The sequence below is a fragment of the Oncorhynchus nerka genome, linkage group LG24, assembly GCF_034236695.1.
Source record: "Oncorhynchus nerka isolate Pitt River linkage group LG24, Oner_Uvic_2.0, whole genome shotgun sequence".
In the NCBI taxonomy this organism is placed as follows: domain Eukaryota; kingdom Metazoa; phylum Chordata; class Actinopteri; order Salmoniformes; family Salmonidae; genus Oncorhynchus; species Oncorhynchus nerka.
This window is the reverse complement of record NC_088419.1, coordinates 24,382,178-24,407,789: the sequence shown is the minus strand read 5'-3', so window position 1 is coordinate 24,407,789 and position 25,612 is coordinate 24,382,178. Positions and strand designations below refer to the sequence as shown.

The 25,612-nt window shown below is 41.9% G+C and overlaps 1 pseudogene; it reads left to right on the top strand.

The window, feature by feature from the left end:
* LOC115107470 (mediator of RNA polymerase II transcription subunit 23-like) overlaps positions 1 to 25,612 on the top strand; it is a 62,531-nt pseudogene that overhangs the window by 23,401 nt on the left and 13,518 nt on the right.

The following is a 25,612-nucleotide window of genomic DNA, read 5'->3' as shown; positions in this document are numbered from 1 at the left end:
ACGTAAGTATTCAGATCCTTTGCTATGAGACTTGAAATTAAACTCAGGTGCATCCTGTTTCCATTGATCATCCTTGAGATGTTTTTACAACTCCACCTGTGGTAAATTAAATTGGTTGGGCCTGATTTGGAAAGGCACACATGTCTATATAAAAGGTCCCACAGTTGGCAGAGCAAAATCCAAGCCATGAGGTCGAAGGAATTGTCCGTAGAGCTCCGAGACAGTATTGTGTCAGCGCACAGATATGGGGAAGTGTACCAAAACATTTCTGCAGTATTGAAGGTCCACAAGAACACAGTGGCCTACATCATTCTTAAATTGAAGAAGTTTGGAACCACCAAGACTCTTTCTTGAGCTCTCCGCCTGGGCAAACTGAGCAATCGGGGGAGAAGGGCCTTGATCAGGGAGGTGACCAAGAACCCGGTGGCCACTCTGACAGCGCTCCAGAGTTCCTCTGTGGAGATGAGAGAACCTTCCAGAAGGACAACCATCTCTGCAGCACTCCACCAATCAGGCATTTATGGTAGAGTGGCCAGATGGAAGCCACTCCTCAGTAAAAGGCACATGACAGCCCACTTGGAGTTTGCCAAAAGGCACCTAAAGGACTCAGACCATGAGAAACAAGATTCTCTGGTCTGATGAGACCAAGATTGAACTCTTTGGCCTGAATGCCAAGCATCACGTCTGAAGGAAACGTGGTACCATCCCTACGGTGAATCATGGTGGTGGCAGCTTCATGCTGCGGGGATGTTTTTCAGCTGCAGGGACTGTGAGACTAGTCAGGATCGAGGGAAAGATGAATGGAGCAAAGTACAGAGAGATCTTTGATGAAAACCTGCTCCAGGGAACTCAGGACCTCAGACTGGGGCGAAGGTTCACCTTCCAACAAGACAATGAACCTAATCACACAGCCAAGACAACACAGGAGACACTCCCCATCCAACCTGACATAGCCTGAAAGGATCTGCAGAGAAGAATGGGAGAAACTCCCCAAATACAGGTGTGCCTGTCACACCCAGATCTGTTTCACCTGTCCTTGTGATTGTCTCCACCCCCTCCAAGTGTCGCTTATTTTCCCTGGTGTGTTTATCCCTGTGTTTCTTGTCTCTCTGTGTCAGTTCGTCTTGTATGTCTTTCAAGTCAACCAGTGTTTTTTCCCGTACTCCTGATTCTATGCTCTTCTACTAGTCCTCCCGGTTTTGACCCTTGCCTGTTTTCTGGACTCAGTACCCGCCTGCCTGGCCATTCTGCCTGCCCTGACCTCGAGCCTGCCTGCCCCTCTGTACCTCCTGGACTCTGAACTGGTTTTGACATTTTGTCTGTCCACGACCATTCTCTTGCCTACCCCTTTTGGATTGAATAATACATATCAAAGACTCAATCTGCCTCCTGTGTCTGCATCTGGGTCTCGCTTTGTGTCCTTATAGTGCCAAGCTTGTAGTGTCATATGCAAGAAGACTCAAGGTTGTAATCACTGCCAAAGGTGCTTTAACAAAATACTGAGTAAAGGGTCTGAATAGTATTTATTTTTAATAAATATGCAAAAATGTCTTAAAAAGCTGTTTTTGCTTTGTCATTATGGGGTATTGTTTGTAGATTGATGAGGAGGACTTTAAAAAAAACAATTTTAGAATAAGGCTGTAATGTAATTTTGGGGGGGGAAAGTCAAATAGTTTATTTTGATTGTACAAATGCTATGGCACAGGCTAAATCTGTGTCTAGAATAAATGCAGGCAGCAATAGCCAGACATGCATTAGGGTATTTATTAGCCTATTTCACTGATAATTGAAGAGAACTAAGTGAATCATGCGCATTTTCATGTCGTTCTTGTTCTTTGTACTCTGAGATGGTCATCACTATTTACCACAGCCACAAAGTCATAAACCCTGCATATTTCTACAATTTATCTTCTTAAAATCCTATTTTAAACCTAACCCTAAACTTAACCACACTGTTAACCTTTTGCTTAACCCTAACCTAAAATAAATGTTTAAAAATCATTTCAATAGAGCACATTTTTACTCTGTGGCTGTGGTAAATAGTGGAAACCCTCTGAGATGCGCTCTGAGTGACAGTGCAGTAATGTGCACTTGAGATATAGGCTTTACAGGCATTTAAAGCATACGTCTGGGTTTTCCGATCACGAGTGAATCCTATTATGAGTATCAAGTGTGACGGAGACAAATAGTAGTTTGATGAGGTCGGCACACCCCTGTTTATAACTGTACGTTGTGTGGATGGAAACAGCCTGACCATATACACACACACACACACACACACACACACCTCAACTGCCCACTTGTCATTCTAATCACAAGCTCTGAATGAGAATTACACTTAACTAAATGTGAATCTCTACTCTCCACTATTTCTGATAGCACTGATACAGCTTTCCTGCCGCTACCATCTTTTAAAACAAATCACAGGCCCAGTCTATACTAGCAAGGCATTTTTAAAGTGCTTTCTGAAGCAGAAGTTGTGGAGTCTGACTGACAACCTGTAGCCAGCGCCGTGCTGCTAAAGTGCTGTTGTGGATTCCCTCTCACAGTGTAAAAATCAGCACGGCCTCACACCCAATCCCTGGAGCCACTTGGCAAGCCATGTGCTGAGAACTACTGTTCAACAGAGGCTATGTTCTATCTGATGTCTGCTCTCTCTGCAGGCCAGGGGTTTGGAGAGCAGAGCCTTTCTGCTTATCACCAGGCAGGAGGAGTGATAATGGGTCTGTGAAAGGCTGTTGTTTGCATAACCCTCCGGGGAGAGTTTCTGCTTATCACCAGGCAGGAGGAGTGATAATGGGTCTGTGAAGGGCTGTTGTTTGCATAACCCTCCGGGGAGAGTTTCTGCTTATCACCAGGCAGGAGGAGTGATAATGGGTCTGTGAAGGGCTGTTGTTTGCATAACCCTCCGGGGAGAGTTTCTGAATTCGTTATTAAACGCTTCAACTCCCTCGCTGGCTCTTTTATCCCTCTCTCTCTCCCTCCCTCTCTTTATATATATACCTCTCTCTCCCTCCCTCTCTTTATATATATACCTCTCTCTCCCTCCCTCTCTTTATATATATATACCTCTCTCTCCCTCCCTCTCTTTATATATATACCTCTCTCCCTCCCTCTCTTTATATATATACCTCTCTCTCCCTCCCTCTCTTTATATATATATACCTCTCTCTCCCTCCCTCTCTTTATATATATACCTCTCTCTCCCTCCCTCTCTTTATATATATATACCTCTCTCTCCCTCCCTCTCTTTATATATATACCTCTCTCTCCCTCCCTCTCTTTATATATACCTCTCTCTCCCTCCCTCTCTTTATATATATAGCTCTCTCTCCCTCCCTCTCTTTATATATATATATCTCTCTCTCCCTCCCTCTCTTTATATATATACCTCTCTCTCCCTCCCTCTCTTTATATATACCTATCTCTCCCTCCCTCTCTTTATATATATAGCTCTCTCTCCCTCCCTCTCTTTATATATACCTCTCTCCCTCCCTCTCTTTATATATATACCTCTCTCTCCCTCTCTTTATATATATATACCTATCTCTCCCTCCCTCTCTTTATATATATACCTCTCTCTCCCTCCTCTCTTTATATATACCTCTCTCTCCCTCCCTCTCTTTATATATATACCTCTCTCTCCCTCCTCTCTTTATATATATATACTCTCTCTCTCCCTCCCTCTCTTATATATATACCTCTCTCCCTCCCTCTCTTTATATATATACCTCTCTCCCTCCCTCTCTCTTTATATATATACCTCTCTCTCCCTCCCTCTCTTTATATATACTCTCTCTCTCCCTCCCTCTCTTTATATATACCTCTCTCTCCCTCCTCTTTATATATATACCTCTCTCTCTCCTCCCTCTCTTTATATATATACCTCTCTCTCCCTCCCTCTCTTTATATATATACCTCTCTCTCCCTCCCTCTCTTTATATATATACCTCTCTCTCCCTCCCTCTCTTTATATATATACCTCTCTCTCCCTCCCTCTCTTTATATATATACCTCTCTCTCCCTCCCTCTCTTTATATATATACCTCTCTCTCCCTCCCTCTCTTTATATATATACCTCTCTCCCTCCCTCTCTCTCCTCTCCCTCCCTCTCTTTATATATATACCTCTCTCCCTCCCTCTCTTTATATATATATCTCTCTCTCTCCTCTCTCTTATATATATATATACCTCTCTCTCTCTCTCTCCTCCCTCTCTTTATATATATATATACTCTCTCTCTCCCTCCCTCTCTTTATATATATATATACTCTCTCTCCCTCCCTCTCTCCTCTCTTTATATATATATATACCCTCTCTCTCCCTCCCTCTCTTTATATATATATACCTCTCTCTCCCCTCTCCTCTCTTTATATATATATATACCTCTCTCTTCCTCTCTTTATATATATACCTCTCTCTCCCTCCCTCTCTTTATATATATACCTCTCTCTCCTCTCTCTTTATATATATCTCTCTCTCCTCCCTCTTTATATATATATATCTCTCTCTCCCTCCTCTCTTTATATATATATACTCTCTCTCCCTCTCTCTCTATATATATATACCTCTCTCTCCTCCCTCTCTTTATATATATACCTCTCTCTCCCTCCCTCTCTTTATATATATACCTCTCTCTCCCTCTCTCTTTATATATATCTCTCTCTCCCTCTCCTCTCTTATATATATATCTCTCTCCCTCCCTCTCTTTATATATATACCTCTCTCTCCTCTCTCTCTTTATATATATCTCTCTCTCCCTCCCTCTCTTTATATATATACCTCTCTCTCTCTCTCTTTATATATATACCTCTCTCTCCCTCTCTCTTTATATATATACCTCTCTCTCCTCCCTCTCTTTTATATATATATACCTCTCTCTCCCTCCCTCTCTTTATATATATACCTCTCTCTCCCTCCCTCTCTTTATATATATACCTCCTCTCTCTCTCCCTCTCTTTATATATATATATAGCTCTCTCTCTCCCTCTCTTTATATATATACCTCTCTCTCTCCTCCCTCTCTTTATATATATATCTCTCTCTCCTCTCCCTCTCTTTATATATATAGCTCTCTCTCCTCCTCTCTCTTTATATATATAGCTCTCTCTCCCTCCTCTCTCTTTATATATATATCTCTCTCCTCTCTCTCTTTATATATATACCTCTCTCTCCCTCCCTCTCTTTATATATATATACCTCTCTCCCTCCCTCTCTTTATATATATATACCTCTCTCTCCCTCCTCTCTCTTTATATATATACCTCTCTCTCCTCTCCCTCTCTTTATATATATACCTCTCTCTCCCTCCCTCTCTTTATATATATATATACCTCTCTCTCTCCTCCCTCTCTTTATATATATATATATATATCTCTCTCTCCCTCCCTCTCTTTATATATATATATATCTCTCTCCCTCCTCTCTTTATATATATACCTCTCTCTCCCTCCCTCCTCTCTTAAAATATATACCTCTCTCTCCCTCCCTCTCTTAAAATATATACCTCTCTCTCCCTCCTTCTCTTTATATATACCTCTCTCTCCCTCCCTCTCTTTATATATACCTCTCTCTCCCTCCCTCTCTTTATATATACCTCTCTCTCCCTCCCTCTCTTTATATATATACCTCTCTCTCCCTCCTCTCTTTATATATATACCTCTCTCTCCTCCCTCTCTTTATATATATATCTCTCTCTCTCCTCTCCCTCTCTTTATATATATATCTCTCTCTCCTCTCCCTCTCTTTATATATATACCTCTCTCTCCCTCCTCTCTTTATATATATACCTCTCTCTCCCTCCCTCTCTTTATATATATACCTCTCTCTCCCTCCCTCTCTTATATATATACCTCTCTCTCCCTCCCTCTCTTTATATATATACCTCTCTCTCCCTCCCTCTCTTTATATATATCTCTCTCCCTCCCTCTCTTTATATATATACCTCTCTCTCTCCCTCTCTTTATATATATCCTCTCTCTCCCTCCCTCTCTTTATATATATACCTCTCTCTCCCTCCCTCTCTTTATATATATACCTCTCTCTCCCTCCTCTCTTTATATATATATACCTCTCTCTCCCCTCCCTCTCTTTATATATATACCTCTCTCTCCCCCCTCTCTTTATATATACCTCTCTCTCCCTCCTCTCTTTATATATATACCTCTCTCTCCTCCCTCTCTTTATATATATACCTCTCTCTCCCTCCCTCTCTTTATATATATACCTCTCTCTCCCTCCCTCTCTTTATATATATACCTCTCTCTCCCTCCCTCTCTTTATATATATACCTCTCTCTCCCTCCCTCTCTTTATATATATACCTCTCTCTCCCTCTCTCTCTCTCCCTCTCTTTATATATACCTCTCTCTCCCTCCCTCTCTTTATATATATACCTCTCTCTCCCTCCCTCTCTTTATATATACCTCTCTCCCTCCCTCTCTTTATATATATACCTCTCTCTCCCTCCCTCTCTTTATATATATACCTCTCTCTCCCTCCCTCTCTTTATATATATACCTCTCTCTCCCTCCCTCTCTCTCCCTCTCTTTATATATACCTCTCTCTCCCTCCCTCTCTTTATATATATATACCTCTCTCTCCCTCCCTCTCTTTATATATATATACCTCTCTCTCCCTCCCTCTCTTTATATATATATATACCTCTCTCTCCCTCCCTCTCTTTATATATACCTCTCTCTCCTCCCTCTCTTTATATATATATATACCTCTCTCTCCCTCCCTCTCTTTATATATATATACCTCTCTCTCCCTCCCTCTCTTTATATATATATACCTCTCTCTCCCTCCCTCTCTTTATATATATATATACCTCTCTCTCCCTCCCTCTCTTTATATATATATATACCTCTCTCTCCCTCCCTCTCTTTATATATATATACCTCTCTCTCCCTCCCTCTCTTTATATATATACCTCTCTCTCCCTCCCTCTTTATATATATATATATATCTCTCCCTCCTCTCTTTATATATATATCTCTCTCTCCCTCCCTCTCTTTATATATATATATCTCTCTCTCCCTCCCTCTCTTTATATATATACCTCTCTCTCTCTCTCTCTTTATATATATACTCTCTCTCTCTCTCCCTCTCTCTTTATATATATACTCTCTCTCTCCCTCCCTCTCTTTATATATATCTCTCTCTCCCTCCCTCTCTTTATATATACCTCTCTCTCCCTCCCTCTCTTAAAATATATACCTCTCTCTCCCTCCCTCTCTTTATATATACCTCTCTCTCCCTCCCTCTCTTTATATATATCTATACCTCTCTCTCCCTCCCTCTCTTTATATATATATATACCTCTCTCTCCCTCCCTCTCTTTATATATATATATACCTCTCTCTCCCTCCTCTCTTTATATATATATACCTCTCTCTCCTCCCTCTCTATATATATATATACCTCTCTCTCCTCCCTCTCTTTATATATATACCTCTCTCTCCTCCCTCTCTTTATATATACACCTCCCTTTCTTTTTTTATATATATACCTCTCTCTCTCTCTCCCTCTCTCTTCTCTCTCCCTCCTAGCACTTTTATCCCCTCTCTATCCCTCCCTTTCTTTTTATATATATACCTCTCCCTCTCTCTCCCTCCCTAGCACTTTTATCCCCCTCTCTATCCCTCCCTCTCTTTCTCTCTCCTCCCTAGCACTTTTATCCCCTCTCTCTCCCCTCTCTTTCTCTCTCCCTCCTAGCACTTTTATCCCCCTCTCTATCCCTCCCTTTTTTTTTTATATATATACCTCTCCCTCTCTCTCCCTCCCTAGCACTTTTATCCCCCTCTCTATCCCTCCTCTCTTTCTCTCTCCCTCCTAGCACTTTTATCCCCCTCTCTCTCTCCCCCTCTCTTTCTCTCTCTCTCCTCCCTAGCACTTTTATCCCCCTCTCTCTCCCTCCCTCTCTTTTATATATATTCCTCTCTCTCTCTCTCCTCTCCCTCTCTTTCTCTCTCCCTCCCTAGCACTTTTATCCCCCTCTCTATCCCTCCCTCTCTTTTTATATATACCTCTCCCTCTCTCTCCCTCCCTCTCTTTCTCTCTCCCTCCCTAGCACTTTTATCCCTCTCTCTCTCTCTCCCTCTCTTTCTCTCTCCCTCCCTAGCACTTTTATCCCCCTCTCTATCCCCTCTCTCTTTTTATATATATACCTCTCCCTCTCTCTCCCTCTCTCTTTCTCTCTCCCTCCCTAGCACTTTTATCCCCTCTCTCTCCCTCCCTCTCTTTCTCTCTCCCTCCCTAGCACTTTATCCCCCTCTCTATCCCTCCCTCTCTTTTTATATATACCTCTACCTCTCTCTCCTCCCTCTCTTTCTCTCTCCCTCCATAGCACTTTTATCCCCCTCTCTATCCTCTCTCTCTTTTTTATATATATACCTCTCCCTCTCTCTCCCTCCCTCTCTTCTCTCTCTCTCTCCCTCCCTAGCACTTTTATCCCCTCTCTCTATCCCTCCTCTCTTTATATATATATACCTCTCTCTCCCTCCCTCTCTTTATATATATATACCTCTCTCTCTCTCCTCTCTTTATATATATATATACCTCTCTCTCCCTCCCTCTCTTTATATATATATATACTCTCTCTCCTCTCCTCTCTTTATATATATATATACCTCTCTCTCCCTCCCTCTCTTTATATATATATACCTCTCTCTCCCTCCTCTCTTTATATATATATATATATCTCTCCTCCCTCTCTTTATATATATATCTCTCTCTCCCTCCTCTCTTTATATATATATATCTCTCTCTCCCTCCCTCTCTTTATATATATCTCTCTCTCCCTCCCTCTCTTTATATATATACCTCTCTCTCCCTCCCTCTCTTTTATATATACCTCTCTCTCCCTCTCTCTCTTTATATATATACCTCTCTCTCTCTCTCTCTCTTTATATATACCTCTCTCTCCCTCCTCTCTTAAAATATATACCTCTCTCTCCTCCTCCCTCTCTTTATATATACCTCTCTCTCCCTCCTCTCTTTATATATATACCTCTCTCTCTCCCTCTCTTTTATATATATACCTCTCTCTCCCTCCTCTCTCTTTATATATATACCTCTCTCCCTCTCTTTATATATATATACCTCTCTCTCCCCTCTCTTTATATATATATACCTCTCTCTCCTCCTCTCTCTATATATATATACCTCTCTCTCCCTCCCTCTCTTTATATATATATATACTCTCTCTCCCTCCTCTCTCTTTATATATATATACCTCTCTCTCCCTCCCTCTCTTTATATATATATACCTCTCTCTCCCTCCTCTCTCTTATATATATATACCTCTCTCTCCCTCCCCTCTCTTTATATATATATCTCTCTCTCTCCCTCCTCTCTCTCTTTATATATATATACCTCTCTCTCCTCTCTCTTTATATATATATATACCTCTCTCCCTCCTCTCTCTCTATTATATATATATATCTCTCTCTCCCTCCTCTCTCTTTATATATATACCTCTCTCTCCCTCTCTCTCTTTATATATATATATCTCTCTCTCCCTCTCCTCTCTTTATATATATATATACCTCTCTCTCCTCTCTCTCTTTATATATATATATATACCTCTCTCTCCTCCTCTTTATATATATACCTCTCTCTCTCCCTCCCTCTCTTTATATATATACCTCTCTCTCTCCTCTCTTTATATATATATACCTCTCTCTCTCCCTCCCTCTCTTTATATATATATACCTCTCTCTCCCTCCCTCTCTTATATATATATATACCTCTCTCTCCCTCCCTCTCTTTATATATATATATACCTCTCTCTCCCTCCTCTCTTTATATATATATATACTCTCTCTCTCCCTCCTCTCTTTATATATATATACCTCTCTCTCCCTCCTCTCTCTTTATATATATATACCTCTCTCTCCTCCCTCTCTTTATATATATATATATACTCTCTCTCCTCACTCTCTTTATATATATATATATATCTCTCTCCCTCCTCCCTCTCTTTATATATATATATATCTCTCTCCCTCCCTCTTTATATATATACTCTCTCTCTCCTCCCTCTCTTTATATATATACCTCTCTCTCCCTCCCTCTCTTTATATATATACCTCTCTCTCCCTCTCTCTCTATATCTCTCTCTCTCTCTCCTCCCTCTCTTAAAATATATACCTCTCTCTCCCTCTCTCTTTAAAATATATACCTCTCTCTCCCTCCTCTCTTTATATATACTCTCTCTCTCCTCCTCTCTTTATATATATATCTCTCTCTCCCTCCCTCTCTTTATATATCTCTCTCTCCCTCCTCTTTATATATATACCTCTCTCTCCCTCCCTCTCTTTATATATATACTCTCTCTCTCTCCCTCCCTCTTTTATATATCTCTCTCTCTCCCTCCCTCTCTTTATATATATACCTCTCCCTCCCTCTCTTTATATATCTCCTCTCTCTCTCTCTCTTTTATATATATACCTCTCTCCCTCTCTCTCTTTATATATATACCTCTCTCTCCTCCCTCTCTTTCTCTCCCTCCCTCTCTTTATATATATACCTCTCTCTCCCTCCTCTCTTTATATATATACCTACCTCTCCCTCCCTCTCTTTATATATATACCTCTCTCTCCCTCCTCTCTTTATATATATACTCTCTCTCTCTCTCTCTCCCTCTATATATATACCTCTCTCCCTCCCTCTCTTTATATATATACTCTCTCTCTCCCTCCCTCTCTTTATATATATACCTCTCTCTCCCTCCCTCTCTTATATATATACCTCTCTCTCCCTCCCTCTCTTTATATATATCTCTCTCTCCTCCCTCTCTTATATATATACCTCTCTCTCCCTCCTCTCTTTATATATATACCTCTCTCCTCCCTCTCCCCTCTTTACCTATCTCTCTCCCTCTCTTTCTCTCTCCCTCTCTTTATATATACTCTCTCTCTCCTCCCTCTCTTTATATATCCCTCTCTCTCTCTCCCTCTCTTTATATATACCTCTCTCTCCCTCCCTCTTTATATATATCTCTCTCTCCCTCCTCTCTTTATATATATATACTCTCTCTCCCTCCCTCTCTTTATATATATACCTCTCTCTCTCTCTCCTCTCTTTATATATATCTCTCTCTCTCCTCTCTCTCTCTCTTTTTATATATATACCTCTCTCTCTCTCTCTCTCTCTCTCTCTATATCCTCTCTCTCCCTCCCTCTCTCTCTCTATATACCTCTCTCTCCTCTCTCTTATATATATATACCTCTCTCTCCCTCCCTCTCTTTATATATATATCTCTCCCTCTCTCTCCCTCTCTCTCTCTCTATATATATATACCTCTCTCCCTCTCTCTCTTTATATATATATATACTCTCTCTCCCTCCTCCCTCTCTTTATATATCTCTCTCTCTCTCTCTCTCTCTCCTCTCTCTCTATATATATATACCTCTCTCCCTCTCTCTTTATATATATATACCTCTCTCTCTCTCCCCTCTCTTTATATATATATATACCTCTCTCTCCCTCCCTCTCTTTATATATATACCTCTCCCTCTCTCCCTCTCTATATATATATATACCTCTCTCTCCCTCTCCTCTCTCTATATATATATCTCCCTCTCCCTCTCTCTCTCTCTCCTCTCTTTATTATATATATCCCTCCCTCTCTCCTCCCTCTCTTTATATATATACCTCTCTCTCCCTCCCTCTCTTTATATATATCTCTCTCCCTCTCCCTCCTCTCCTCTCTATCTCTCTCTCCCTCTCTCCTATCTCTCTCCCTCTCTCTCCCTATCTCCTCTCTCTCTCTCCCTCCCTTTATATATATATATACCTCTCTCTCCCTCCCTCTCTTTTATATATATATACCTCTCTCCTCTCCTCTCTTTATATATATACCTCTCTCCCTCTCCTCTCTTTATATATATACCTCTCTCTCCCTCCCTCTCTTTTTATATATATACCTCTCCCTCCCTCTCTTTATATATATATATACCTCTCTCTCCCTCCCTATCTTTATATATATACCTCTCTCCCTCCCTCTCTTTATATATATACCTCTCTCCCTCTCTCTTTATATATATACCTCTCTCTCCCTCCCTTTTTATATATACCTCTATATCTCCCTCCTATCTATATATCTCCCTCTCTCTTTCTCTCTATCCTCTCTCTCTATATATCCCTCTCTCTCTCTCCCTCTTTATATATATATACCTCTCTCCCTCCCTCTCTTTATATATATACCTCTCTCTCTCTCTCTCCCTTTCTATATATATACCTCTCTCTCCCTCCTCTCTTTTATATCCCTCCTCTATATCCTCTCTCTCCCTTCTATATATATACCTCTCTTCCCCTCCCTCTATCCTATATATATACCTCTCTCCCTCCCTCTCTATATATATATACTCTCTCTCCCTCCCTCTCTTTATATATATATCCCTCTCTCTCCCTCTCTCTTTATATATATATACCTCTCTCTCCCTCCCTCTCTTTATCTATATATACCTCTCTCTCCCTCCCTCTCTTTATATATATATACCTCTCTCTCCCTCTCTTCTCCTCTTATATATATATATACCTCTCTCCCTCCCTCTCTTTATATATATATACCTCTCTCCTCCCTCTCTTTATATATATATACCTCTCTCTCTCCCTCTTTATATATATATATATACCTCTCTCTCCCTCCCTCTCTTTATATATATATACCTCTCTCTCCTCCCTCCTTTATCTCTATATATATCTTTATCTCCTCTCTATACCTCTCTCTCCCTCTCTCTCTCTTTATATATATATACCTCTCTCTCCCTCCCTCTCTTTATATATATATATACCTCTCTCTCCCTCCTCTCTTTATATATATATACCTCTCTCTCTCTCTCTCTCTCTCTCCTCTCTCTCTCTCCCTCTCTCTTTATATATATATATACCTCTCTCTCCTCTCTCTTATATATATACCTCTCTCTCCCTCTCCCTTTATATATACACCTCCCTCTCTTTTTTATATATATACCTCTCTCTCTCCTCTCTCTCTCTATTCTCTCCCTCTCCCTAGCACTCTTTATCCCCCCTATCTACCTCCTCCCTCTCTCTCTTTTTATATATATACCTCTCCTCTCTCCCTCTCTCTCCCTCCCTAGCACTTTATCCTCTCTATCCCTCTCTCTCTTTCTCTCTCTCTCCCTCCCTAGCTCTCTTTATCCCTCCCTCTCTCTCTCTCTCTTTTCTCTCTCCCTCCCTAGCACTTTTATCCCCTCTCTATCTCCTTTCTTTTCTTTTTATATATACCTCTCCTCTCTCTCCCTCCCTAGCACTTTTATCCCCCTCTCTATCCCTCCCTCTCTCTCTCTCTCTCCCTAGCACTTTTATCCCCCCTCTCTCTCTCTCTCTTTCTCTCCCTCCCTAGCACTTTATATATCCCCTCTCTCTCCCTCTCTCTTTATATATATTCCTCTCCCTCTCTCCCTCTCTCTATCTCTCTCTCCCCCTCTCACTTTATCCCCTCTCTATCCCTCCCTCTCTTTTTTATATATACTCTCCTCTCTCTCCCTCTCTTCTTTTCTCCTCCCTCCCTAGCACTTTATATCCCCCTCTCTCCCTCCTCTATATCTCTCTCCCTCCCTAGCACTTTTATCCCCTCTCTATCCCCCCTCTCTTTTTATATATATACTCTCCCTCTCTCTCCCTCTCTCTTTATCTACCTCTCCCTCCCTCATCTTATTATCCTCTCTCTCCCTCTTAAAATATATCTCTCTCTTTCTATATCCCTCCCTAGCACTTTTATCCCCTCTCTATCCCTCCCTCTCTTTTTATATATATACTCCCTCCCTCTCCTCTCTCTCCTCCCTCTCTTTCTATATCTCTCCCTCCATAGCACTTTTATCCCCCTCTATCCCTCTCTCTCCCACTCTTTTATATATATACTCTCTCCCTCTCTCTCTCCCTCTCTCTCTTTCTCTCTCCCTCCCTAGCACTTTTATCCCCCTCTCTCCCTCCCTCTCTTTTATATATATACCTCTCTCTCCCTCCCTCTCTTTATATATATATACTCTCTCTCTCCCTCCCTCTCTTTATATATATATATACCTCTCTCTCCCCTCCCTCTCTTCTCTTATATATATCTCTCTCTCCCTCCCTCTCTTTATATATATCCTCTCTCTCTCTCTCCCTCTCTTTATATATATATCTCCTCTCTCCTCTCTCCCTCTCTTTTATATATATATATATCTCTCCCTCTCTCTTTTTATATATATATCTCTCTCCCTCTCTTTATATATATATATCTCTCTCTCCTCCTCTCTTTATATATATATACCTCTCTCTCCCTCCCTCTCTTTATATATATACCTCTCTCTCCTCCCTCTTTATATATATACCTATCTCTCCCCTCTCTCTCCCTCTCTTTATATATATACCTCTCTCCCTCTCTTTATATATACTCTCTCTCCCTCCTCTCTCTTAAAATATATACCTCTCTCTCCCTCCCTCTCTTTATATATACCTCTCCTCTCTCCTCTCTCTCTCTTTATATATATACCTCTCTCCCTCCCTCTCTTTATATATATACCTCTCTCTCCCTCCCTCTCTTTATATATATACCTCTCTCTCCCTCTCTTTATATATATATACCTCTCTCTCCCTCCCTCTCTTTATATATATACCTCTCTCTCCCTCCTCTCTTTATATATATATACCTCTCTCTCCCTCCCTCTCTTTATATATATATACCTCCTCTCCTCCTCTCTTTCCTCCCTCTCTCTATCTCCTATATATATATATACTCTCTCTCTCCCTCTCTTTATATATATATACCTCTCTCTCCCTCCCTCTATATATATCTATATACTCCTCTCTCTCTCTCTCTCTCTTTATATATATATACTCTCTCTCTCTCCCTCCCTCTCTCTTATATATATATCTCTCTCTCCCTCCCTCTCTTTATATATATATATCTCTCTCTCTCTCCTCTCTTCTATATATATATATCTCTCTCTCTCTCTCTCTCTTTATATATATCTCTCTCTCCTCCCTCTCTTTATATATATCTCTCTCTCCTCTCTCTCTCTTTATATATCTCTCTCTCTCCTCCTCTCTTTATATATATACCTCTCTCTCCCTCTCCTCTCTTAAAATATATACCTCTCTCTCCCTCCTCTCTTAAAATATATATCCTCTCTCTCCCTCCTCCCTCTCTTTATATATACCTCTCTCTCCTCCTCCTCTCTTATATATCTCTCTATCTCTCCTCTCTCTCTTTATATATACCTCTCTCTCCCTCCTCTCTTTATATATATACTCTCTCTCCCTCCCTCTCTTTATATATATACCTCTCTCTCCCTCTCTCTCTCTATATATATCTCTCTCTCCTCCTCTCTTTATATATATATATCTCTCTCTCTCCCTCTCTTTATATATATATCTCTCTCTCCTCTCCCTCTCTATATATATACCTCTCTCTCCTCTCTTATATATATCTCTCTCTCTCTCCTCCTCTTTTATATATATCTCTCTCTCCCTCTCTTTATATATATCTCTCTCTCTCTCCCTCTCTTTATATATATATACCTCTCTCTCCTCTCTCTTTATATCTCTCTCTCTCCCTCTCTTTATATATATACTCTCTCTCTCTCTCTCTCTCTCTTTATATATCTCTCTCTCTCCTCTCTCTTTATATATACTCTCTCTCTCTCTCTCTCTTTATATATATACCTCTCTCCTCTCTCTCTCTCTCTCTCTTTATATATACCTCTCTCCTCTCTCTCTCTCTCTCTCTCTCTCTATCCCTCTCTCCCTCCCTCTCTTTTTTATATATATATACCTCTCTCTCCTCTCTCTCTCTTTATATATATACCTCTCTCTCCCTCCTCTCTCTTTATATATATACCTCTCTCTCCTCCCTCTCTCTATATATATATCCCCCTCTCTCTCCCTCCCTCTCTTTTTTATATATATCCCTCTCTCTCTCCCTCCCTCTCTTTATATATCCCCCTCTCTCTCCCTCTCTTTATATATATCTCTCTCTCCTCTCTTTATATATATATACCTCTCTCTCCCTCTCTTTTCTCTTTATATGGCATATATACCTCTCTCTCCCTCCCTCTCTCTTTTTATATATATCTCTCTCTCCCTCCTCTCTTTATATATCTATATCTCTCTCTCTCTCCTCTCTCTTTATATATATATATACCTCTCTCTCCCTCCCTCTCTTTTATATATATATACCTCTCTCTCCTCTCTCTCTTCCCTCCTAGCACTTTTATCCCCTCTCTCTCTCTCCCTCTCTTTATATATATATACCTCTCTCTCCTCCTCTCTCTTTATATATATATACTCTCTCTCCTCCCTCTCTTTATATATATATATCTCTCCCTCTCTCTCTCCCTCCTCTCTCTTTATATATATATCTCTCTCTCCTCTCCTCCCTCTCTTTATATATATACCTCTCTCTCTCCTCCTTATATATATATCTCTCTCTTCCCTATATATATACCTCTCTCTCCCTCCTCTCTTTATATATATACCTCTCTCTCCCTCCCTCTCTTTATATATATACCTCTCTCTCTCCCTCCCTCTCTTTAAAATATATACCTCTCTCTCCCTCCCTTAAAATATATACCTCTCTCTCCCTCCTTCCTCTTTATATATACCTCTCTCTCCCTCCCTCTCTTTATATATATACCTCTCTCTCCCTCCCTCTCTTATATATATACCTCTCTCTCCTCCCTCTCTTTATATATATACTCTCTCTCCTCCTCTCTTTATATATATATACCTCTCTCTCTCTCTTTATATATACCTCTCTCCCTCCCTCTCTTTATATATCTCTCTCCCTCCCTCTCTTTATATATATACCTCTCTCTCCCTCTCCTCTTTATATATATCCCTCTCTTTATATATATCTACTCCCTCTCTTTATATCCTCTCTCTCCCTCCCCTCCCTCTCTTTATATATATATATATCTCTCCCTCCCTCTCTTATATATATACCTCTCTCCCTCCTCTCTTTATATATATACCTCTCTCTCCCTCCTCTCTTTTATATATATACCTCTCTCTCCCTCCCTCTTTTATATATACCTCTCTCTCCCCCCTCTCTTATATATATACCTCTCTCTCCCCTCTCTTTATATATCTACCTCTCCTCCCTCTCTTTATATATATACCTCTCTCTCCCTCCTCTCTTTATATATATACCTCTCTCTCTCTCCTCTCCTCTCTCCCTCCTCTCTTTTATATATATACCTCTCTCTCCCCCCCTCTTTATATATATACCTCTCTCTCTCCTCCCTCTCTTTATATATATACCTCCTCTCTCTCTCTCTCTCCTCTCTCTTATATATATACTCTCTCTCCCTCCCTCTCTTTATATATATACCTCTCTCTCTCCTCCTCTCTTTATATATACCTCTCTCTCCTCCCTCCTCTCCCTTCTATATATATACCTCTCTCTCTTATATATATACCTCTCCCTCTCTTTTATATATACCTCTCTCTCTACCCTCCTCTCCCTTTATATATATATATCTCTCTCTCCTCCCTCTCTTTATATATATACCTCTCTCCCTCCCTCTCTCCCTCTTTATATATATACCTCTCTCTCCCTCCCTCTCTCTCCCTTTATATATATCTCTCTCCCTCCCTCTCCTCTCTCTCTCTTATATATATCCCTCCCTCTCTTTATATATATATATACTCCTCTCCCTCTCCCTCCCTCTCTTTATATATATATACCTCTCTCTCCCTCCCTCTCTTTATATATATATATACCTCTCTCTCCCTCTCTTTCTTTATATATATCTCTCTCTCTCCCTCCTCTCTTTTTATATATATACCTCTCTCTCCCTCCCTCTCTTTATATATATATCTCCTCCTCTCCTCCCTCCCCTCTCTTTATATATATATACCTCTCTCTCCCTCCCTCTCTTTATATATATATATACCTCTCTCTCCCTCCCTCTCTTTTATATATATATACTCTCTCTCCCTCCCTCTCTTTATATATATATACCTCTCTCTCCTCCTCTCTTTTATATATATACCTCTCTCTCCCTCTCTCTCTCCCTCTCTTTATATATATACCTCTCTCCCTCCTCTCTTTATATATATACCTCTCTCTCCCTCCTCTTTATATATATACCTCTCTCTCCCTCCCTCTCTCTCCCTCTCTTTTATATATACCTCTCTCTCCCTCCCTCTTTTTATATATACCTCTCTCTCCCTCCCTCTCTTTATATATACCTCTCTCTCCCTCTCTTTATATATATACCTCTCTCTCCCTCCCTCTCTTTTATATATCTCTCTCTCTCTCCTCTCTTTATATATATACCTCCTCCCTCCCCTCCCTCTCTTTATATATATACCTCTCTCTCCCTCCCTCTCTTTATATATGTATCCTCTCTCCCTCCTCTCTCTTATATATATACCTCTCTCTCCCTCCCTCTCTTTATATATATACCTCTCTCTCTCCTCTCCTCTCTTTATATATATCTCTCTCCCTCCCTCTCTTTATATATATACCTCTCTCTCCTCCCTCTCTTTATATATATACCTCTCTCTCTCCCTCTCTCTCTCCCTCCCTCTTTATATATACCCTCTCTCTCCCTCCCTCTTTATATATATATCTCTCTCCCTCTTTTTATATATATACCTCTCTCTCCTCCCTCTCTTTATATATATATACCTCTCTCCCTCCCTCTCTTTATATATATACCTCTCTCTCCCTCCCTCTCTTTATATATATACTCTCTCTCTCCCTCCTCTTTTATATATATACCTCTCTCTCTCTCTCCCTCTCTTTATATATATATACCTCTCTCTCTCCCTCTCTCTTTTATATATATACCTCTCTCTCCCTCCCTCTCTTTATATATATATATACCTCTCTCCCTCCCTCTCTTTATATATATATATACCTCTCTCTCCTCTCCTCTCTTTATATATATATACCTCTCTCTCCCTCCTCTCTTTATATATATATCTCTCTCCTCCCTCTCTTTATATATATATATACCTCTCTCTCCCTCCCTCTCTTTATATATATATATACTCTCTCCCCTCTCTCTTTATATATATATATACCTCTCTCTCCCTCTCCTCTCTTTATATATATATATACCTCTCTCTCCTCCCTCTTTATATATATATATACCTCTCTCTCCTCCCTCTTTATATATATATATACTCTCTCTCCCTCCCTCTTTATATATATATACCTCTCTCTCCCTCCCTCTCTTTATATATATATATACCTCTCTCTCCCTCCCTCTCTTTATATATATACCTCTCTCTCCCTCCCTCTCTTTATATATACACCTCCCTTTCTTTTTTATATATATACCTCTCCCTCTCTCTCCCTCCCTCTCTTTCTCTCTCCCTCCCTAGCACTTTTATCCCCCTCTCTATCCCTCCCTTTCTTTTTTTATATATATACCTCTCCCTCTCTCTCCCTCCCTAGCACTTTTATCCCCCTCTCTATCCCTCCCTCTCTTTCTCTCTCCCTCCCTAGCACTTTTATCCCCCCCTCTCTCTCCCTCTCTTTCTCTCTCCCTCCCTAGCACTTTTATCCCCCTCTCTATCCCTCCCTTTCTTTTTTTATATATATACCTCTCCCTCTCTCTCCCTCCCTAGCACTTTTATCCCCCTCTCTATCCCTCCCTCTCTTTCTCTCTCCCTCCCTAGCACTTTTATCCCCCTCTCTCTCCCCCCTCTCTTTCTCTCTCCCTCCCTAGCACTTTTATCCCCCTCTCTCTCCCTCCCTCTCTTTTTTATATATATTCCTCTCCCTCTCTCTCCCTCCCTCTCTTTCTCTCTCCCTCCCTAGCACTTTTATCCCCCTCTCTATCCCTCCCTCTCTTTTTTATATATACCTCTCCCTCTCTCTCCCTCCCTCTCTTTCTCTCTCCCTCCCTAGCACTTTTATCCCCCTCTCTCTCCCTCCCTCTCTTTCTCTCTCCCTCCCTAGCACTTTTATCCCCCTCTCTATCCCCCCTCTCTTTTTTTATATATATACCTCTCCCTCTCTCTCCCTCTCTCTTTCTCTCTCCCTCCCTAGCACTTTTATCCCCCTCTCTCTCCCTCCCTCTCTTTCTCTCTCCCTCCCTAGCACTTTTATCCCCCTCTCTATCCCTCCCTCTCTTTTTTATATATATACCTCTACCTCTCTCTCCCTCCCTCTCTTTCTCTCTCCCTCCATAGCACTTTTATCCCCCTCTCTATCCCTCTCTCTCTTTTTTATATATATACCTCTCCCTCTCTCTCCCTCCCTCTCTTTCTCTCTCCCTCCCTAGCACTTTTATCCCCCTCTCTATCCCTCCCTCTCTTTTTATATATACCTCTCTTTCTCTCTCCTCCCTAGCACTTTTATCCCCTCTCTCCCTCCCTCTTTTTTCTCTCCCTCCCTAGCACTTTTATCCCCCTCTATCCCCCTCTCTTTTTTTATATATATACCTCTCCCTCTCTCTCCCTCCCTCTCTTTCTCTCCCTCCCTAGCACTTTTATCCCCCTCTCTCTCCCTCCCTCTCTTTCTCTCTCCTCCCTAGCACTTTTATCCCCTCTCTATCCCTCCCTCTCTTTTTTTATATATATACCTCTACCTCTCTCTCCCTCCCTCTCTTTCTCTCTCCCTCCCTAGCACTTTTATCCCCCCTCTCCCTCCCTCTTTTCTCTCTCCTCCCTAGCACTTTTATCCCCTCTCTATCCCCCCTCTCTTTTTTATATATATACCTCTCCCTCTCTCTCTTTCTCTCTCCCTCCCTAGCACTTTTCCCCCCTCTCTCTCCCTCCCTCTCTTTCTCTCTCCCTCCCTAGCACTTTTATCCCCTCTCTCTCCCTCCCTCTTTTTTTATATATACCTCTACCTCTCTCCCTCCCTCTCTTTCTCTCTCCTCCATAGCACTTTTATCCCCCCTCTCTATCCTCTCTCTTTTTTATATATATACCTCTCCCTCTCTCTCCCTCCTCTCTTTCTCTCTCCCTCCCTAGCACTTTTATCCCCCTCTCTATCCCTCCCTTTCTTTTTTTATATATATACCTCTCCCTCTCTCTCCTCCCTCTCTCTCTCTCTCCCTCCCTAGCACTTTTATCCCCCTCTCTCTCCCTCCCTCTCTTTCTCTCTCCCTCCCTAGCACTTTTATCCCCTCTCTATCCCTCCTCTCTTTTTTTATATATAAACCTCTCCCTCTCTCTCCCTCCCTAGCACTTTTATCCCCCTCTCTATCCCTCCCTCTCTTTCTCTCTCCCTCCCTAGCACTTTTATCCCCTCTCTCTCCCTCCCTCTCTTTCTCTCTCCCTCCCTAGCACTTTTATCCCCTCTCTCTCCCTCCCTCTCTTTCTCTCTCCCTCCCTAGCACTTTTATCCCCCTCTCTATCCCTCCCTCTCTTTTTTTATATATATACCTCTCCCTCTCTCCCTCCCTCTCTTTCTCTCTCCCTCCCTAGCACTTTTATCCCCCTCTCTCTCCCTCCCTCTCTTTCTCTCTCCCTCCCTAGCACTTTTATCCCCCTCTCTATCCCTCCTCTCTTTTTTATATATACCTCTACCTCTCTCTCCCTCCCTCTCTTTCTCTCTCCCTCCATAGCACTTTTATCCCCCTCTCTATCCCTCTCTCTCTCTTTTTTTTATATATATACCTCTCCCTCTCTCTCCCTCCCTCTCTTTCTCTCTCCTCCCTAGCACTTTTATCCCCCTCTCTATCCCTCCCTTTCTTTTTTATATATATACCTCTCCCTCTCTCTCCCTCCCTAGCACTTTTATCCCCCCTCTATCCCTCCCTCTCTTTCTCTCTCCCTCCCTAGCACTTTTATCCCCCTCTCTCTCCCCCTCTCTTTCTCTCTCCCCCTAGCACTTTTATCCCCCTCTCTCTCCCTCCCTCTCTTTTATATATATTCCTCCCCCTCTCTATCCCTCTCTCTCTTTTTATATATATACCTCTCCCTCTCTCTCCCTCCCTCTCTTTCTCTCTCCCTCCCTAGCACTTTTATCCCCCTCTCTATCCCTCCCTTTCTTTTTTTATATATATACCTCTCCCTCTCTCTCCCTCCCTAGCACTTTTATCCCCCTCTCTATCCCTCCCTCTCTTTCTCTCTCCCTCCCTAGCACTTTTATCCCCCTCTCTATCCCTCCCTCTCTTTTTTTATATATACCTCTCCCTCTCTCTCCTCCCTCTCTTTCTCTCTCCCTCCCTAGCACTTTTATCCCCCTCTCTCTCCCTCCCTCTCTTTCTCTCTCCCTCCCTAGCACTTTTATCCCCCTCTCTATCCCTCCCTCTCTTTTTTTATATATATACCTCTCCCTCTCTCTCCCTCCCTAGCACTTTTATCCCCCTCTCTATCCCTACCTCTCTTTCTCTCTCCCTCCCTAGCACTTTTATCCCCCCTCTCTCCCTCCCTCTCTTTCTCTCTCTCCCTCCCTAGCACTTTTATCCCCCTCTCTCCCTCCCCTCTCTTTCTCTCTCCCTCCCTAGCACTTTTATCCCCCTCTCTATCCCTCCTCTCTTTTTTTATATATATACCTCTCACTCTCTCTCCTCCCTCTCTTTCTCTCTCCCTCCCTAGCACTTTTATCCCCCTCTCTCTCCCTCCCTCTCTTTCTCTCTCCCTCCCTAGCACTTTTATCCCCCCTCTCTATCCCTCCCTCTCTTTTTTATATATATACCTCTACCTCTCTCTCCCTCCCTCTCTTTCTCTCTCCCTCCATAGCACTTTTATCCCCCTCTCTATCCCTCTCTCTCTTTTTTATATATATACCTCTCCCTCTCTCTCCCTCCCTCTCTTTCTCTCTCCCTCCCTAGCACTTTTATCCCCCTCTCTATCCCTCCCTTTCTTTTTTATATATATACCTCTCCCTCTCTCCCTCCCTAGCACTTTTATCCCCCTCTCTATCCCTCCCTCTCTTTCTCTCTCCCTCCCTAGCACTTTTATCCCCCTCTCTCTCCCTCCCTCTCTTTCTCTCTCCCTCCCTAGCACTTTTATCCCCCTCTCTATCCCTCCCTTTCTTTTTATATATATATACCTCTCCCTCTCTCTCCCTCCCTCTCTTTCTCTCTCCCTCCCTAGCACTTTTATCCCCCTCTCTATCCCTCCCTCTCTTTTTTTATATATACCTCTCCCTCTCTCTCCCTCCCTTTTCTTTCTCTCTCCCTCCCTGGCACTTTCTCTCCAATTCTCCCTCCATCTCTCATCTGTAGGAAAGAATCTGCACCCTCTTTCCCCCACAGAGTTTGAGTGTCAGGAATGAATAAAGCCTTTTCTATTGTAAACCTGCCTGCGCTCTTTACGTCACTATCCAGCAGAGAGTGATGGCTTTCCTCGAGAAGGCAGTCATGGGGGGATTTTTGGAGCATTGTGTCAAGCGCCGCACACCGCCATTTGTAATATGATTTACCGCCAGTGGAAGCCTCAGGTATTTTCCAAAGGGGATTTTAATTAAGAAGTGGCTAAAGGCTTTGGAGGTGGAAAGTGTGCTCACTTTTCCAGTGACTTGAAGTCTGGTAATGACTGTCTTGTAATGCAGCTGAGCTGCTACAGTAAAACTGTTCTCCTGTTCTCTAAATAGGGCCTGTCTACCAGGAAGCTGGAGCCAAGGGGATTGGGAGATGTCAGTGGTGTGGCCAGGAATGGTGGTAGGAAAGGGTATGCAGGGGGAACTACCACTGGGAAGAGGAAGGGGCTGCTGTGGGCCCCAGGCGCTCTGTCTCTGGATGCTGTTGAGGAACACACACACACACACACACACACACTAGAGGCAGATGGTGTCAGAAAGCTGTTTGGTGGTTGTTTGGGTTGATGATTGTTTTAAGGGTGCTGATAGTGTTTGAGATAACAGCTTTGCGTTGAATCATGAAATAATCTTGTTATTGACAGATGGCCTTTTGAATTCAGAGGAAGACTAGTAATGATGACTCATGGTAAACAATGAGCCATGTTACAGTACATTATGCCAATTTGACGTGTCTGTGCGTTCGTTGTGAGGTGAGGCCATCATCCAGACCAGGCAGTGTGTCCTTTCTTGCCCCTGCGTTCTGGAGAGGATAGGAGCGCGGCTCTGGTGGCTCATGTCAGGACGTTTGCAGACTTTCTGGTTGATGAGTTCTCCACGTTGGCCGGTGGCCAGCAGCTCAACAAGTGTATTGAGATCCTCAACAACATGGTGTGGAAGTACAACATTGTCACGCTGGACAGACTCATCCTGTGCCTGGTAAGGGCATGAACATTATTTATAATAAGGGTTAAATGGAGAAAATCGGACCTCTCTGAAATGAAAATGGATGGCCCTCCCTTTAGCTAAATATATTTGAACTAAACCCAGTCTTAACGCTTGGAAACGTGACCCTCCTCTATACCCTAAATAATGAATTTAAACAAAGTGGATAGCAGAGAACATGTCTACTGTTAACCCTCACGCCTTGGACAGACCAGAGCCGTAGATATGCCATTTTATAAACTGTTCTTCGTCCTGTGAGTATTACATGGTAACGCAGTAGTTTTCATAGCGTACCGTGGACAAGAGTAGGGATGGAAATATCTCCTTTATAGTAAAAGCCTCGCATGAATCTATCATCGTATTTGCTGAGAAAAATAGCATTTTATAAAAATTTCATGCAATTCTACGTCATTTGAATCTTTTTTAATGCCACAGAGCAGCCTGGTGACCTAAAGGCCGGAGAGGGAGCACTCGTGACAGTATTTTACAGCATGTTTGCGCTGTTATAGATCACTTTATATAATCGGATTTGTATTACTTTCTTAAACGTCTTATAAGTGGTAGGCCTGTCCTTTTTAGCATTTTCTTTAAGAAGAGGTAGGCCTATGGCATACCCTCTGAAACACCCTCAATTCGAGTCCTGGTTTTAACTTCACAGCTTCTCACTGACTCGGGGGTAGGCTCTTTAAAGAGTGCATGGTGGGTGGAGGAATTGACCGATAAATATATGGATATAGCAGCCTATAGCCTAATTCCGTCTATCAAACAGGTAGGCCTACCTGTTATTTATTAAATAGGAAGAAAGGCTACAATAAAAATCTCTCTTTGTTGTTAAAGTCTAATTAAAATGAACTGTTTAAATGAATTATGACTACTCGAATGTACCTACTTAGAGCACCATGAGCTGTCCATTTCTGATTCATTTTTTTATTTAATCTTTGTTTAACTAGGCAAGTCAGTTAAGAACAAATTCTTATTTACAATGACGCCTAGGAACAGACAGAGATACACTGACCTGACAGAGACAGGTTAACTGCCTTGTTCAGGGGCAGAACGACAGATGTTTACCTTGTCAGCTCTGGGATTCGATCTAGAAACCTTTCGGTTACTGTCCCAACACTAGGCTACCTGCCGCTCCTACTATGCCACGGCTGCTGTTTCAAGTTTCAGCACCACAGTGTAAGTTACTCAAATTTGACTTATTGTGAAGTCAATAACTCTGATAAATACATAATGGGCAAGAAACATATTGTTAGTTTTATCAAATCAATTCTAGTAGTAGCAAGCTATCAAAATGGACCTCCTGTCTTCCTTCTCATCTTCACGCTCTCCTTCTCAAACAGAACAGAACAGAACATAGGCTATAGGCACACAAGAGTTGAAGAAGCCTGACATTCTTCCTGAACTGCCACCGTAGGCCTACACAGCATAGCATTGGTTAGGC